The sequence below is a fragment of the Urtica dioica genome, chromosome 8, assembly GCF_054948205.1.
Source record: "Urtica dioica subsp. dioica isolate 48M chromosome 8, U.dioica_male_clone48M_v1_H2, whole genome shotgun sequence".
NCBI classification, from domain to species: domain Eukaryota; kingdom Viridiplantae; phylum Streptophyta; class Magnoliopsida; order Rosales; family Urticaceae; genus Urtica; species Urtica dioica.
The window spans coordinates 39,152,147-39,167,452 of NC_142763.1; the positions used below are offsets into that span (position 1 = coordinate 39,152,147).

Here is a 15,306-nt window from a genome sequence, read left to right on the forward strand (position 1 = left end):
TGCACTCCGTTACGGCACCATAGTGGGACGGACTGTGGCTATTGGTGGATTACCATGGAATATAAAAAATGGGTTCTTTTCTTTAGTATTTTATCCTGTGCTTGGTTGCATTATGTTTTTATTTTTCTAAATATTATTGATAGCTTGTTTCTTTTCATATTGCTAATATATGTGTGCTTTTATATTTTAGTAATCATGCCGAACCCTATTATGGCCCTGTTGTCAAAAGACGTCTTGACTGGTGATAACTTCTCGAAATGGGTGAATATTGTGCTGGTGAGTGAAAGCATTCGCTTTATCCTCACTGAAGAGAGTCCTTCTTTTTTTACATCAATTCATCCCACTCACAGAAGGATGATTTTGACAGGTGGACTGTGGCTAACAATAAAGCCATATCCTACATGCTCGCAAGCATTTCTGATGTGTTGCAAACAAAGTTGGAAGGTAATCAGACTGCTGTGGAGATCCTTGACTCGCTGCAGGAAATGTTTGGGATGCAGAGCGAGCAAGCCCGTATTGAACTCACCCGTAAGTGCACTAGCACTAGGATGATTGCGGGAACTCCTATGAGGGATCATGTCATGAAAATGACTAATTACTTCACATAAGTTGAACTCCATGGGGCTTTGATGGATGAGGTCATCTAGCTGGGAATTATCCCGAATTCCCTTTCGAGTGATTTCATACAGTTCACGTCGAACTATATCATGAATAAGTTGGCGTATGGACTGCCTCAGCTATTGAATGAGTTACAGACTTTCGAGTTTATCACTCATCAAGGAAAGAAAAAAGGATCAGCTCTGTATGCTGACAAAAGTTCTTTGCCGAAATCCAAGAAGAACATGTCTTTTGGAGCTGGGTCATCAAAAGCACGTCCTAATACTTCGAAGGGGAAAGCTCCCGCTAACAAAGAAAGGAGAAACTTCAAGAGAAGTTGAAAAGGAAAAGAGAAAAAGCGCGAAATGGTGGGAAATGCCACCACAGTAACACTGAAGGCCATTGAAAGAGAAACTGTCTTTTGTACACAGCCGAGCTTGAAAAGAACAAAACGAATGCTGGTAATGTACAGAAAAATCATGATATCCTAAAATTGTTTTTAATGATAATTATTCATGAGCATACTTCTATTCTTGTTGCAGAATAGATCTAGAGGAACATGATGGTATTGGTGAGCTTGCTGAGCAATGTTGGATTCAAGCCCGAATCATTGAAAAGCTCATGCTCCAGCGCAAGATCTAAAATTTGTCGCTAGTTTTATTACTTTCATTTTTGGATTTATTTTTTAACATAAGAGTTGTGTCACAAATAATCCGAGGTTTTCTGGACTAGTCTTTTATGACTATTCCAGATAGGATGAATCTTTTCGTTCTTTATGTTTTATTACATTATTTATGAACATATGAATGTGTCATTAAATATTTCTCTACTCATTTATGAATTGCCTTTATGATATTTGAATATGCATAAATGCTTAAGCCTTAATTAAATATAGAATATGAAGGACCGTGTTTCCGATCATTAGCTATATAGGTGCACAATATTATATTATCCGAGTTAATAATTTCTGTTAGAATTTTAATTAGCTTTTATTGTTTTATTACAATTTCTATTATAAATGTGTTTTATGAAATAATAAGAACTATTTAGAACTCTGGTAGTGTCTAAATAATTATCTCATATCGACAAATGATTTGTGTGATTAAGAGATAATGAGATAACACAATTTTAAAGTTAGTGTTGATGATACATTGATTGAGTGGGAGGATCTTTATAAGAACCTAGACACTCTAGTTCAATAACTAAGTGGGAGCTTCCTTGAATGAAATCTAGTCACTAGAATTGATTAAGTGGGAGCATCCTTTATTGGATCCTAGTCACTAGAATCATATTATTGAGTGGGAGCATCCTTTAAAGCATTCTAGTCACGATTGTTCATTGAATTTAATGGGAGCATCTTTATAAGAATCTCGCCATTATTCAACAATATAATGAAAGCAATGTCCTTCACATGACTGTTACCATCATTTATGATGGAATCCTTTAATATGAATTAATATTGCTATCATGACAATAATATGAATGGAAGTGTAATTAATTATTGACTTGCCATAAATAATCAATTAATAAGTGGGAGCACCTTTAATTAGAATCTTGCCGCTATTGAACGAATTTAAAATAGATTAATCCTTCACAAGATTTTATGCATCATTTATGATGAGATTCTTAAATGAATCTAATAAGCTATTAAATCGTACAATAAATGGAAGTATGCATTACTTGCCATTAAGTAGAAAGCATCCATTAATGGATCCTTGTCTTTAATCATCAACAAAATCTTTCATTAAATGAAAGTATTGATCTTTAATAATGAAGAACAAGCAAACTTGTTTTAAGTCAATAAACCCTTATTTAGTAGATCAACATGTCAAGCTATTAGCTTGAAGGATTTGAGAGATCTATAAATTGAACAATAAATGTGTTCGAACAAGCGGATTGGTACTTAAGGGATTGAGACCTTGAGAAGGATATTGGCAACGATGTTGCTCTTCTCTCTGATACCACGAACCAGTTCATTTGAAATCTTATTTAAAATAAGACAATATGGAGATTAAATGCTCACTAAAATAGTTGGTGTGAAATTATAAGAAAAATTATAGTTGAGGAAAAAATTGTATTTGTCAAACTAGACTTTTGGTAGAAAATTTAAAAAAAAATTATCAAATTGTGGTTCTTGAGACAATTTGCCAATGTTGTGTGTGTGTGTGTGTGTGTGTGTGTGTGTGTGTGTATATATATATAAACTTGTCATGTATAATGAACTTAAAATTAATGATGGACATTACTGAAGTATTTTATCATACATCTGGACAAAGCTAACTAGTAAAACACCGAATTATATGTACGTATGTGTGAACCGGTATTTGTCAAGTAGCTATTACATATGACGGACTTTGTTTGATAAAGTAGAATCTAGAACCATATATTATATTGATGATCGTTGAATACATTTCATGTAGTTAATTATCCTGAATTATTTAATTATGATAGACAAGCAATTGAAGACCGAGGCATCGTCTCAGTGAACCATTACCCCATAATAATTACCTCATGTACTGATTTTTATCTTTAATTTTATAAGAATATCACTTTGGTTAATTTAAGTTTAAGAATATGCATTTTCTCTTTTGCCCACGTAGTTTTGTTAATGTTTTTTATTTAAAAAAATTTGATTTTTTTTATAATAAAAATAATTCTCATTTCTTTTTTTTTTTTTTACTTATTTTTAATTTCTTGTATATTTACTTTTTTAATTAAAATACTTACATTTATTTAAGTGGTTTACATTTCGACAATTACTTACACTTCTTAAATTGTTTACATGTATATATTGAAAATGTTTACAGTTATTCAAACATTTATATTTAATGAGTTTTTTTTTTTTTTTTTAAGTAACAGACTTAACTATTATTAAGGCATATCAGCCAAAATGTCGTCATACAGTCATGGATGGGCTTTCTCTTCCCATATTACATCAGTACCAAAACATAAAGAATATCTAGCAAGCTTGTGTGCTACCCTATTACACTCACGGCTAATATACGAGAACTGAAGCTCTTCGACGATGTCCCATGATTTCTTCGAGTATTAGACCAAGTTCCGTGGCTGGCAGCTCGACCTGTTGGAGTTGTTTTATGATACTCTGGCAGTCGGATTGAATAATGATGTTCCGGATAAGGAGGGACGCCGCAACCTTCAAACCCTGCAGAACTGCCCGTGCCTCGGCCTTAGGAGGTTTAAGTCGCTATTGCGAGGAGGAAATAGCCGCTGCCATAAGGTGCCCCTCGTGATCCCGGACGACGCAGCCTGTTCATGTCCTCCTGTTGTCCGAGTCGATTGCCGCATCCACAGAGATCGCAATCCATCTTCTCTCCGGAGGAGTCCAACGCAGCGGTTCCGCAGAAACAATCACCTCGTCACTGGTTCGCTTAGGCAGAGATCTGGTATCTTGGAAGTATTGGGCTGTCCATTCCACCATAGACACGTGCCGTCTTTTGATTCCTTGCATAACCCAGTCGTTACGAGAGTTCCAAATCTGCCACGAAAGCATCAGGAACCACTCCAATTCTGCCGGCTTCATCTCCTTCGCCACTCTATCTAGCCCACATATGAGGTCCTCAGCCTCTTATGGGATGAGACTTTGGTTCACCACCGCTGCCTTCCACATCGCCCTCGCTTCCTGGCAGCCCCAGATGGCGTGGAAGATAGACTCAGAGGCCCGGCCACATCGGGCATTCATCGATGTGAGTGACTTTCCTTCTAAGAAGCGACGAGTTTATTGGTAGCCACGAGTTGCTGAGTTTCCAGATAAACATCTTGATTTTCGAGGGGAGACTTAAGGCCCAGAGTACGCTCAACCAAGAGTCGCTGGATTTGGGGTCCGAGCCACTCGCTTCTTCTCTCCAATCTTGGGCCACCCGGTATCCGCTCCTCACAGAGTACTCGCCATTCGTCGAATAATGCCACATGAGTTTATCTGGGATGGGGACACAACTGGTGGGAATCACGAGGATTAGGTCCACATCGTCCGGGGTAAACATCGCCTTCACCAAGTCTTCGTTCCAACCTCCGTTATAATTTCTCAATTCTGCGACCCCATCTCACAAGGGAGATGAGGAGGCTCGATGAGGCTGAACAGTTTCGTTCTCGGGATCCATTAGTCTCTAAGGATGTCCACTTGCTCTCCATCACCAATGCGCCATCTCGAACCCATTTCGATGATTTTCCTGCCCCACAGAATTCCTTTCCAAATTTGGGAGCCATTTGCCCCCTCGTTAGTCTCCAAAAAATTATTCTCGGGAAAGTAACATACCTTGAGGACTTGATTCACCAAGCGATCCGGATATCGGACAATATCCCAAGCTTTTTTCGCAAGGAAAGCTTGGTTAAAGTCCTCGAGGTTCCGGAAGCCAAGCCCGTCTTTAGTTTTGTGCCTACAAAGCGTTTCCCACTTAGCCCAATGGATTCTCTTCTTCTCTTTGTTGCTGCCCCACCAGAAGGCGTTCATGAGTTTGTGAAGTTTGGTGATAAGACTCTTAGGTAGACGAAACAACTCATGGCGTGGCTCGGAATGGCTTGCACGATCGCCTTAAGAAGAACCTCTTTCCCGGCTTGTGAAAATAGGCCACCCTTCTAGCTATTTATTTTATTCCATACCTTGTCGAGGACGAAAGTGAACAGCTCCACTCTCCGGCGGCACGAGAAGGTTGGAAGACTGAGGTAATGATCCAAGTTCTCGGCTACCTGAACCCCCAGGGTTGCTGCAAGCTCTCGTTGTTTCCCGTCATTCACATGAGAGCCAAAAGTGATGCTAGACTTGTTGTAGTTCACCTTTTGGCTCGAGGCAGTTTCATAGGCGGATATGCAACCTCTTATGTTCCGCATGTTATCCTCATCGACCTTGAAGAACAGTATACTATCGTCCGCGAATAGAAGATGGGACACCCGTATGCCCGGGTTCCCAAATCTGATCCCCTCGATCTCCTCGTCCTCTTCTTTTTTGTTCAGGAGGCCGGAAAGACCTTCTGAACATAAAAGAAAAAGGAACGGGGATAGTGGATCACCCTGACGGATACCCCGTTGTGGTATGACCGAGCCGACTAGGAGATTGTTCAGCGAGAAGGTGAAACGGACCGAGGTTATGCATTTCATCACTTTGGCGACCCATCCTTCCGAGAACCCCACATTCCTCATCACGGCTTCAATGAATCCACATTCAACCCGGTCATATGTTTTCTCCATATCAAGTTTCAGAGCCGCATGATTCCCGTTCCCAAAGAGATTCCTCTTTAATGTGTGGAGTCCTTCAAACCCGACCACCACGTTGTCCCCGATTTTTCATCCTTTCACGAAGGCGTTTTGATTAGGTGATATGATTAGAGACATTACCTCCTTCAATATATCTGTGAGGCATTTAGAGACTATTTTGTAGAGGACATAACATAGACTGATCGGCCAAAAGTTCTTCATAGTCTTCGGGTTCTTTGTCTTCGGGATTAGCACTACGACCGTCTCGTTTAACTCATCTACCGGTTGATCAGAGTTAAGAATCTTGAGGCAAGTTTCTGTCACTTCGTTACCCACTACACCCCAGAATTTCTGATAAAAGGCCGCAGGGAACACATCTTTCCCCGGAGCCTTGAGGGGTTCCATCCCGAACATTTTATTCTCTCTTTCTGTGAGTTTAGACTGAATGCAGTCCAGAACAGTGGAAAATTAGGTAGCCGAAGCATATGAGGCTGAGAACAAATTCGAGAAATAATCAGTAATTACCTTCGTCATTCCACCAATATCCGACTTCCACCCACCATCGTTGTCAAGCAAACCTTTGATGCTATTCTTTCTCTGTCGTTGAGACGCTTTCTGATGAAAGTATTTCGTGTTCTGGTCGCCATCTCGAAGCCAAAGAGCTCTGCTTCTCTGCCTCCAATACCGCTCCTCTTTGTCCATAAGGGCTTCTAGTTGCCATTCCTCTCTCCGCATAGCCTCGGCCGAGACCCGGGACATATCATCAATGAGTTTTTCAAGGATCACTGACTGACGGCTAATGCGCTGCATGAGATCAAACATTCTCCCACATCCCTAGGGCCTTAGTCGTTGTCGGCAGCTGTCCAGTCTAGAGAGTGTTGGCCTATTTTCGTCCCCCTCCCAAGCAGCCCGTATCAAGTCCTGACATTCCATCTCATCACTTCACGCGTCATCGTACCTAAAAAGTTTATAGGTTTTCCGATGACACCCCTCCGAGCCTTCACGTCCCGTGGGATCTAGCAGGAGGGGTCTATGGTCAAAACCCCGGAAAGGTAAGTAGGTGACTTGAGCCGTAGGCCACTCCGTCATTCACTCGAGATTGGCCAGGCACTTGTCCATCCACTCCCACGTGCATTCGTCCCCCGATTTCCTCAGCCACGTGTAGTCAAATCTGGAGTAGCCAAGGTCATGGAGGTCGCAGTCGTTGACCACCTGTCTGAAGTCCTCCATCTGTTTCCGAGGTCTATCGCCCCCCCCCCCCCCTTTTTTCTCTTGAGCGTGCAAGAGCTCGTTGAAGTCACCTCCAACTACGTACGGCCCCGTGTTCAAGCCGATTAATTTTCAGAGAAGATCCCATGAATGGTGTCGCAAGTGAGTTTCAGGGTTCCCATAAAACCTAATGAATTGCCAGCATTTCCCATCCTCCTCCGTCACTGTAGCGTCTATGTGGACAATAGAGAACCCCATAATTTTGATGTCACGATGATCTTTCCAAAGTAAAGCAAGGCCTCCGCTCAAGCCCCGTCTCTCAACCACAAACCCGTTAGAATATCCGAAAGAGAATTTTAATTTTTCTATTTGAGACCGAGTAGCTTTAGTCTCAGATAGAAAAATAAAACCCGGAGAGTACCTCGACACATAGTCGGAGAGAACTTTCCTCGTCCAAGGGTTGCCAATCCCTAGGACGTTCCACAGGATGCCTAACATTGGGCTCGGCGGCCTTGCTCCTCAAGGCTCACCGTTTCCAAGGTCGAGGGGGCCATGGGATCATCAGACGAGGTTGAAAAATCCATGGCCGGTGATTTTTTTGCTGGGACTTCAGAGTGTATCCCCTCCGTCTGTGTCTCAGCCGCTTCACCAGAGGAGATAATCAGGGGAGCTTGTCGGCTTTGCTTCTTGACCGACCGGGCGAACTCCTTGAGCGACGATCGGCGCCCACCCTTCGCGCAAGTAATTTGTCGGGAATGATTCCTCCATATAACCATATTAATGTGGAAAAGTGATTAATTACGCTAATCATGAGCTAATTAATTCAATGATTATATGACAAAATCTAGATTTACGTTAATTAAAAATTATACGAGAGCATATATGTCAAGCAACCGAAATAAGAGTAAACGAGTACTTACATTGATTTTCGATTCACAAACTGAAAGCTTTCACAATCCGTCTTCGTCTTGAACGTACAAGCCTCCACACGATCAAATAAGGGACTCTTCTTCAAGGACTCGATGTGATGACACCTTAGTCTTCCGAAACGTAATCTCCGAGATGAAAAAGAAAGATGAGTGGGCACAGTCTTTATCTCAGTAGATCACGAAACTAGGTGTTTCGAGATCTCTCTCTTATTTTACTAAGAATGGAAATGAATTTCCGAGGGGAGGGAGAGGCAGATGCACGGCCAAGGAGAGGCTAGGATGCACGAAATTTTCACCAGCTAATTGCTTATTTTTTGCCTTCTCATGAACCCCTATTTATAGTAGTAAAATGAGATATTCATGGAATCTTCCAGAATATTTTATTTCATTTTATCGTGTTCACACTAGAGGATTAAATGTAGGCCATTGGATCTCAACAAGTGAATCATACTTTTTCTCTCATCCATCAGATCAATATCTATGGGATATTATTCTCTATTTAAATAGAGAATATTTTATTTAGTGAGAGAATAAAGGGGAATATATTATTTCCCTTTAAATATAGGGTTATTAAGTTATATAGCCACACGGTTATAGTGAATTGAGATATAGCACACCTTTCGTTAATTTCTTGTAAATAGCCAAGTTAACTTATTAACGGATTAATAAAAGACTTATTTAATCCAACCAAACATATAAAAAAGGTAGTTAATAGGCTGCCACGTATGCAAGTTGGCTATTTACAAAGTATTTACTAAAGGTTGGCTAATTTACAATTCATATAGCTTAGGTGGCTTAAGTAACCAATTTTTTGTTAAATATATTCTCATATATTCTCCTAAATACTTTCCTTTAAATAAGGAGAAAATATAGGACAATATCTTATATTATTCTCTCTCCTTTATTTAAACGAACTAAGGAGAAAATATTGGTAAATACCAATATTGAAAAAAGTCAAATTTTAGGCACACGGCCAAGGGGGATTTGCGCAACTCCTATGCCGAAATTCCCAAATCCGATTTTCATATTTTGTGCAAAGCCCAATTGCTTAAAACCCAATTAATCATTTATTTACTTGGTCCAACAATAAACAAATAATTAATAATTGTTTATTTAGTTGATCAAACAATAAATAAACAATTCTACCATAAATATTTATTTAATTCTGCGAATACCCGTTTTCCAGAATTAATGTTGTCAATCACAATTACAGCAAGTGAGATTAATAATGATAAACATAATTATACGAAAGCTCTTATCCGCCTTTATCAGAGCCGAATCGGGGACTATGGACCTAGTAATAGAAGCTTAACAAATCCGATGAAAAAGACGAAATAGTCCTTTCTCTTTTTCCATCGATTCGTTTAATTTTGGTCAAATACTCCACCTTGTAAGCCAAGACTGAACTCTCCTTTATACTAGAATTATATTTACTCATCGTGACGAGTGTCCACTGATATAGTCAGTTCGTGATCAAGATCCTCCAGGTTCAACCCGTGTCAAGAGAAGTCAATTTTTCCGTTATACTTCTCTTGATACATATCAGCCCTAAGCATTGTTACTTCCCTAGCGAAAGATTTTTTCGAACGTTACTTACTTCGAAAGTGCGCGCAATCTATCGGTTCTGGAATCAACCCTTAGGTGAGAGAACATTAACCTTCTTTCAGGAAGGCTGGATTCCGTATCTATAAATCATTTCCCACTCGAGTTATGCTCTGAGAAAACTCCTAAGACATAAGTTGTGATTAGCATGAATAGCCTTTTAGCGAATGAGTCAAAGAGCTCAGTAACATAATCCAGTGTCCATGATTACTTCAGGATTTAGATCAAGTCTCACTGTGACCATCATAGTGGCCTCGGTTAGCGTGTCGTAACGGTCCTTAAACGACACATCTACACCAAGACTTGTCCAGGTCGTACACTTACCACAAGTGTAGAGTGCTCCCACATAGTGATCAACCTTCACCCATGTGTTCCACATATATGACTTTAGATATAGTTTTTCAGGCGTATATCAGTCATCGACCATGTTTTAGCACACCGCCCGAACTCAGGTGTCCAGCACGTGACTCAGTTAGATACGGAGGCTATGGAATAATGAATGTTTAATAAATCTCATTAAATAAGAAATAACGCTTTCAATTCAAATAGATAATAAATGTCAAACTTTATTTTATTAATAATTTCAACGAGAATTTACATATAAGTATCTTCTCGTGGGCAAGAATTCCTAACAATCTCCCACTTTGACCTAGAGAAGATATGGCATGTATCTAAGGCCTATTCCTTCCACGTGTTTCACGAACACATGTTCAGATAGTCCCTTTGTCATTGGATCCGCAATGTTGTCCAACGTCGAGATCTTCATGACTGCCACGTCTCATCTTCGAACTATTTCTCTTATATGGTGGTATTTTCGCTCTATATGCTTTCCTCGCTTATGGCTGCGAGGTTCCTTCGAGTTTGAGATGGCTCCAGTGTTATCACAGTGGAGTTGCACAGGCTCGTTCATGTTAGGAACTACCTCCAGTTCGGCTAAGAAATTCTTAAGCCAAACAGCCTCTTTGGCTGCCTCAGAAGCTGCAATATATTCAGCTTCCATAGTAGAGTCTGCGATACTAGATTGCTTAACGCTTCTCCAGACAATCGCTCCTCCATTGAGAGTGAACACTGATCCAGACGTTGACTTCAACATGTCACGGTCTGCTTGAAAATCAGAATCAGTGTATCCTTGTATCACCAAGTCATTACTTGTGTATACAAGCATCATGTCTCTAGTTCTCTTAAGATATTTTAGGATATGCTTAACAGCTACCCAATGTTCTTGACCAGGGTTTGACTGGTATCTACTAACAACTCCCACTGCATAGCATATGTTGGGTCTAGTACACAACATGGCATACATCAGACTCCCAACTGCTGAGGCATATGGAACTCGACTCATATCCTCCACTTCTTGCGGTGTCTTAGGACACTGCTCTTTCGACAGGAACTTTCCTGAACGAATTGGCAACAACACCCCATGGGCATTTTGCATCGAGAAGCGAGAAAGTACCTTATCTATATAAGTACCTTGAGACAGAGCTAGTAGTTTGTTCTTCCTATCACGAATGATTTGGATTCCTAGAACAAAGGCAGCATTCCCCAAATCCTTCATTTGGAATTGCTTTTCCAGCCACTCCTTTATGTCAGACATTACTTTAATATCGCTTCCTATAAGGAGGATATCGTCTACATAAAGGACTAAGAAAACAACTACTTTCTTTGAGTACTTGTAAACACAAGGCTCAAAAAGGTTTTGTTCGAAACCATAGGTCTTGATCACCTCATCAAACCTTTGGTTCCAGGATCTAGACGCTTGCTTGAGTCCATAAATGGACTTCAATAATTTGCAAACCTTGTGCTCTTGACCCTTTTCTATGAATCCGTCTGGTTGAGCCATATAGATTTCTTCTTCCAGATAGCCATTCAAGAATGCCGTCTTTACGTCCATTTGCAAAATCTCATAATCGCAATGAGCGGCAATGGCCAGAAGAATTCTGATGGATTGAAACATGGCTACAGGAGAGAAGGTTTCATCGTAGTCGATTCCTTCTCTTTGGGTAAAACCCTTAGCCACAAGTCTAGCCTTAAAGGTTTCGACTTGTCCATCAGCTCCTTTCTTCCTCTTATAGATCCACTTGCACCCAATCGGTCTAATTTGTTCGGGTGCATCTACAAGAGTCCAGACTGAGTTTGAGTGCATAGACTCTATCTCTAGATTCATGGCTTCTAGCCATTTTTCCTTGTCCAAGTCGACCATGGCGTCATTAAATGACACGGGGTCGTCGTCGTTCGCATCCAAGGCAACGACGTTTGCTTCAAAACCAAGATATCAGTCGGGCTCTCTAGCGACCCTCCCACTACGACGAGGCAGTATAGCACTTGGACCAACGTTTGTGTTTTCTTCTTCATCTCCCACTCTCACAACAATTGTAGGTGGAGATGGATTCCCTTGGACGTTAGTCTTCGGGGTTGGTCTAACAGTTTCCTCGAGTATAATTTTACTTCGAGGTTTATGACTTTTAACATAATCATCTTCAAGAAAAGTAGCATGAGTTGAAACGAATGTTTTCCTATCAAAAGGATCATAAAATATACATCATTTTGTCCCTTTTGGATAACCAACAAAGAAACAAACGTTTGTTCTTGGTTCCAGCTTGCTCGATTTCTTTTTCAAGACATGAGCGGGACAACCCCAAATACGGAAGTGCCGCAAACCTTCAGGTGCTCCATTCCATAGTACTTTGGGTGTTTCGGATACAGATTTTGAAGGAACTTGATTTAAGATATACATGGTAGTCTTCAATGCATAACCCCAGAAAGATGTTGAAAGTGAAGAGTAGCTAATCATGGATCTTACCATGTCTAATAAAGTTCTATTTTCCTTTCAGCAACCCCATTTTGTTGAGGGTTACCAGGAGCCGATAATTGCGACTCAATCCCATGCTTAAGCAAGTAATCGGTGAACTCAGTGTCTAAGAACTCGCCTCCCCGATCCGATCGAAAGGTCTTAATAGTCTTACCCAATTGGTTTTCAACACAAGCACGAAATTCTTTGAATTTACTAAAAGTTTCAGATTTTCGTTGCATTAGGTAAATGAAACCATATCTAGAATAGTCGTCAGTAAATGTGACGAAGTATTCATAACCGCCTCTCGCAGCTTCACTCATTGGTCCACATACGTCAGAGTGAACAAGTTGCAGAGGTTCGGTGGCTCTTAATCCTTTTTCAGCAAAAGATCGCTTGGTCATTTTTCCTTCAATACAGGATTCACAAACAGGCAGAGTTCCCACTTGAAGGTGTTTCAACGGCCCAAGCCTTGAAAGCCTCTCTAGCCTCTTTATATTTATATGACCAAGTCTTAAGTGCAATAAATAGGTTTGTTCATCACTAGATAGTTTAATTTTCTTATTAGATGTTGGTTTAGCTACTTTAAACATTTCAGCATTAAATGAACATTTATTTTCAGGAGTTAATACATATAAACCATTATATAATAAGGCATCACATATTAATCTTCCATCTAAAGAAACACTCATAGTTTTCTCATTCACAGATAAAGAGAATTTTTGTTTAAGTAATTCAGAAACTGAAATTAGGTTTCTACAGAACCCAGGAATAAAATAAACTGAATCTAATATCAAATATTTATTTCCAAATCGGAGTCGAACTATTCCTAAAGCTTTAGCCATGACGGACTCTCCGTTCCCCACTCTAAGTTGTAGTTCGTCTCCTTTCAGTTCCTCCCACGAGTCAAACACCTGTAAGGTTGTACAAACATGATTAGTTGTCCCCGAATCAATTATCCAGGACGAGAGAGAATCTCCAGCATATAATGCTTCTAATACATGTAAGTGAGTGAACGGTACATTACCTTCACACGACTCAGGGCTAGTGTCATCATCATCAGGAATCACTATAAGTGATGGCCTTTCCATTACGAGAACATTCTCTAATGGTAAATCTTCTGGTGAAGGTGGACGAGGTTGTGGTGCCAAACTCGGTTGCACCTTATGGTAAGCATACTCTATCAAATCATCACGCCAAGAAAGAAGTTCGCTTTGAAACTTTGTCATCTTATAATCCGGGCCAAAACCACGAAAGAAAATGACAAAGTCGGCGTATTCCTCGGCGAGTGAATTCAGAATGATTTCAACCCGAGTTGCCTCATCAATCTTTGTGCCCCGAAAGGCGATTGGATTCATCCAATCCGTCATGTTTCTCATATAGAGAACTACGCATTCACCAGACTTCATTTTGTTATCCATAATATACTTCAAGAGATCATAATTCGAAGTCATGCTGAAATTAATAAAATACAAGTACATAAATTACTATTGAAAAGAAAAACATTCATCATATAAATTTAGGAAATAAAAAACATAATGCATAAGCACGGGGAAAAATACTAAAGATTTAAAAGACCCAGTTTTTATAATCCAAGGTAATTCGACTAATAGTCACAGTCCCTTTCACTCTGGTGACGTAACGGAGTACACCTAGTGAAAATGAGAACCATCTCAGATTAGTGAACAATCACAGTACATGTACTTTCATAACTATGCTCACTAACTACCATTTTAATAGGAATCGTTGGCCACATGAGCAACCACCGGTTGGTTCATGCATGAGTCGACCCAACATTTCAGTGAAAGAAATCTAGCCCATACGCACTAGCGTAACTAGTACACGCAGAGATCAACCCTCCCACCTATCGTCAGAGACACAACCTTGGTATTAGAATCAAAATAGCCCTTCCGAATGAAACTGACCACCATGTTTAGAAAATCGTCGGTCACGAGGGGATCTTTCATCCTCACGGTGTTGTGTCAATGTTGGAGGCGTAAGACTCAATATACTTTTAGTATTTTAATTTCCTAGCAGTAACTTTAATCTAGGTGATACACTCGTGTTTACTAAACCATATTAAAAGCACGAGTGATTCTAAGCTACCCTTAAAAACAATAAGTTTCGATATAGCTTAGTGATTAGGAAAAATTGTGACATTCTAGTCTTGATTATCCTAATAGTATTCCTTCACGGAAAAGCTCCCAATAGAGAAGGTGACACACTAGGTCTTCTTAAGTACCTCTCAGCTTAGCCTCTTATCGGCTTGGTGACAAAGCTCTCCGATCCGTTCAACTCATTCATTAATTAATATCCTAATCCAATTAGACAATTTTAATGAATGAAAGCTCATGACAACCATAAACATACGATACATGATCTAAGTTATAGCATACAAGCATGGCAAAGCAATTAAATAAACAAGCATAGCAAGCATGGTTTGATTCGTGTTGATCGTATCCTAATTGACCCTTATAAAGTAAATCAAGATGAGCCCAATCATATTGACCCATGGATTCCATTGGGCCCATTCTTATGTCCCTTAGAAAATAAATCAATATCAAATTATTTAATTTTTCTAATTTTTATCGAGAAAATTAATTAAGTAAGGGCTCATTCCAATATCTCATTTAAAATAAATCGATATCATAATAATTTATTTTGTAATGTTTTAAATAAAAATCATTAGGGCTCAGCCCATACAATTAATTAAATAAAACATTTAAAAAAAAAACTTAATTTTTTTTTCGGTAAATTTTTTTTTTAATGAGTGGGCCCGTGGGCCCACTAGGGTTTCCAGGCTGAGGCCCGAACGAATCCTCTAATCTTGACCTAGGTCAAGATTAGACTTGAGGCTGGACCGGACCGCTGCCGTCACCAGGGCGCGGCCCTGCAAGAAGAGGATGGCCGAAACTTGTCACAAAATTTTGTGACAATTTTTCTTGTGGCGTAGTCGTTGAGGCTTTCTTCGTC

The 15,306-nt window shown here is 39.9% G+C and overlaps 1 pseudogene; it reads right to left on the reverse strand.

Moving 5' to 3' along the window:
* Positions 1–10,194: 10,194 nt before the first annotated feature.
* On the reverse strand, positions 10,195–10,911 carry LOC149389721 (secreted RxLR effector protein 161 pseudogene; annotated as a pseudogene).
* Positions 10,912–15,306: the final 4,395 nt, after the last annotated feature.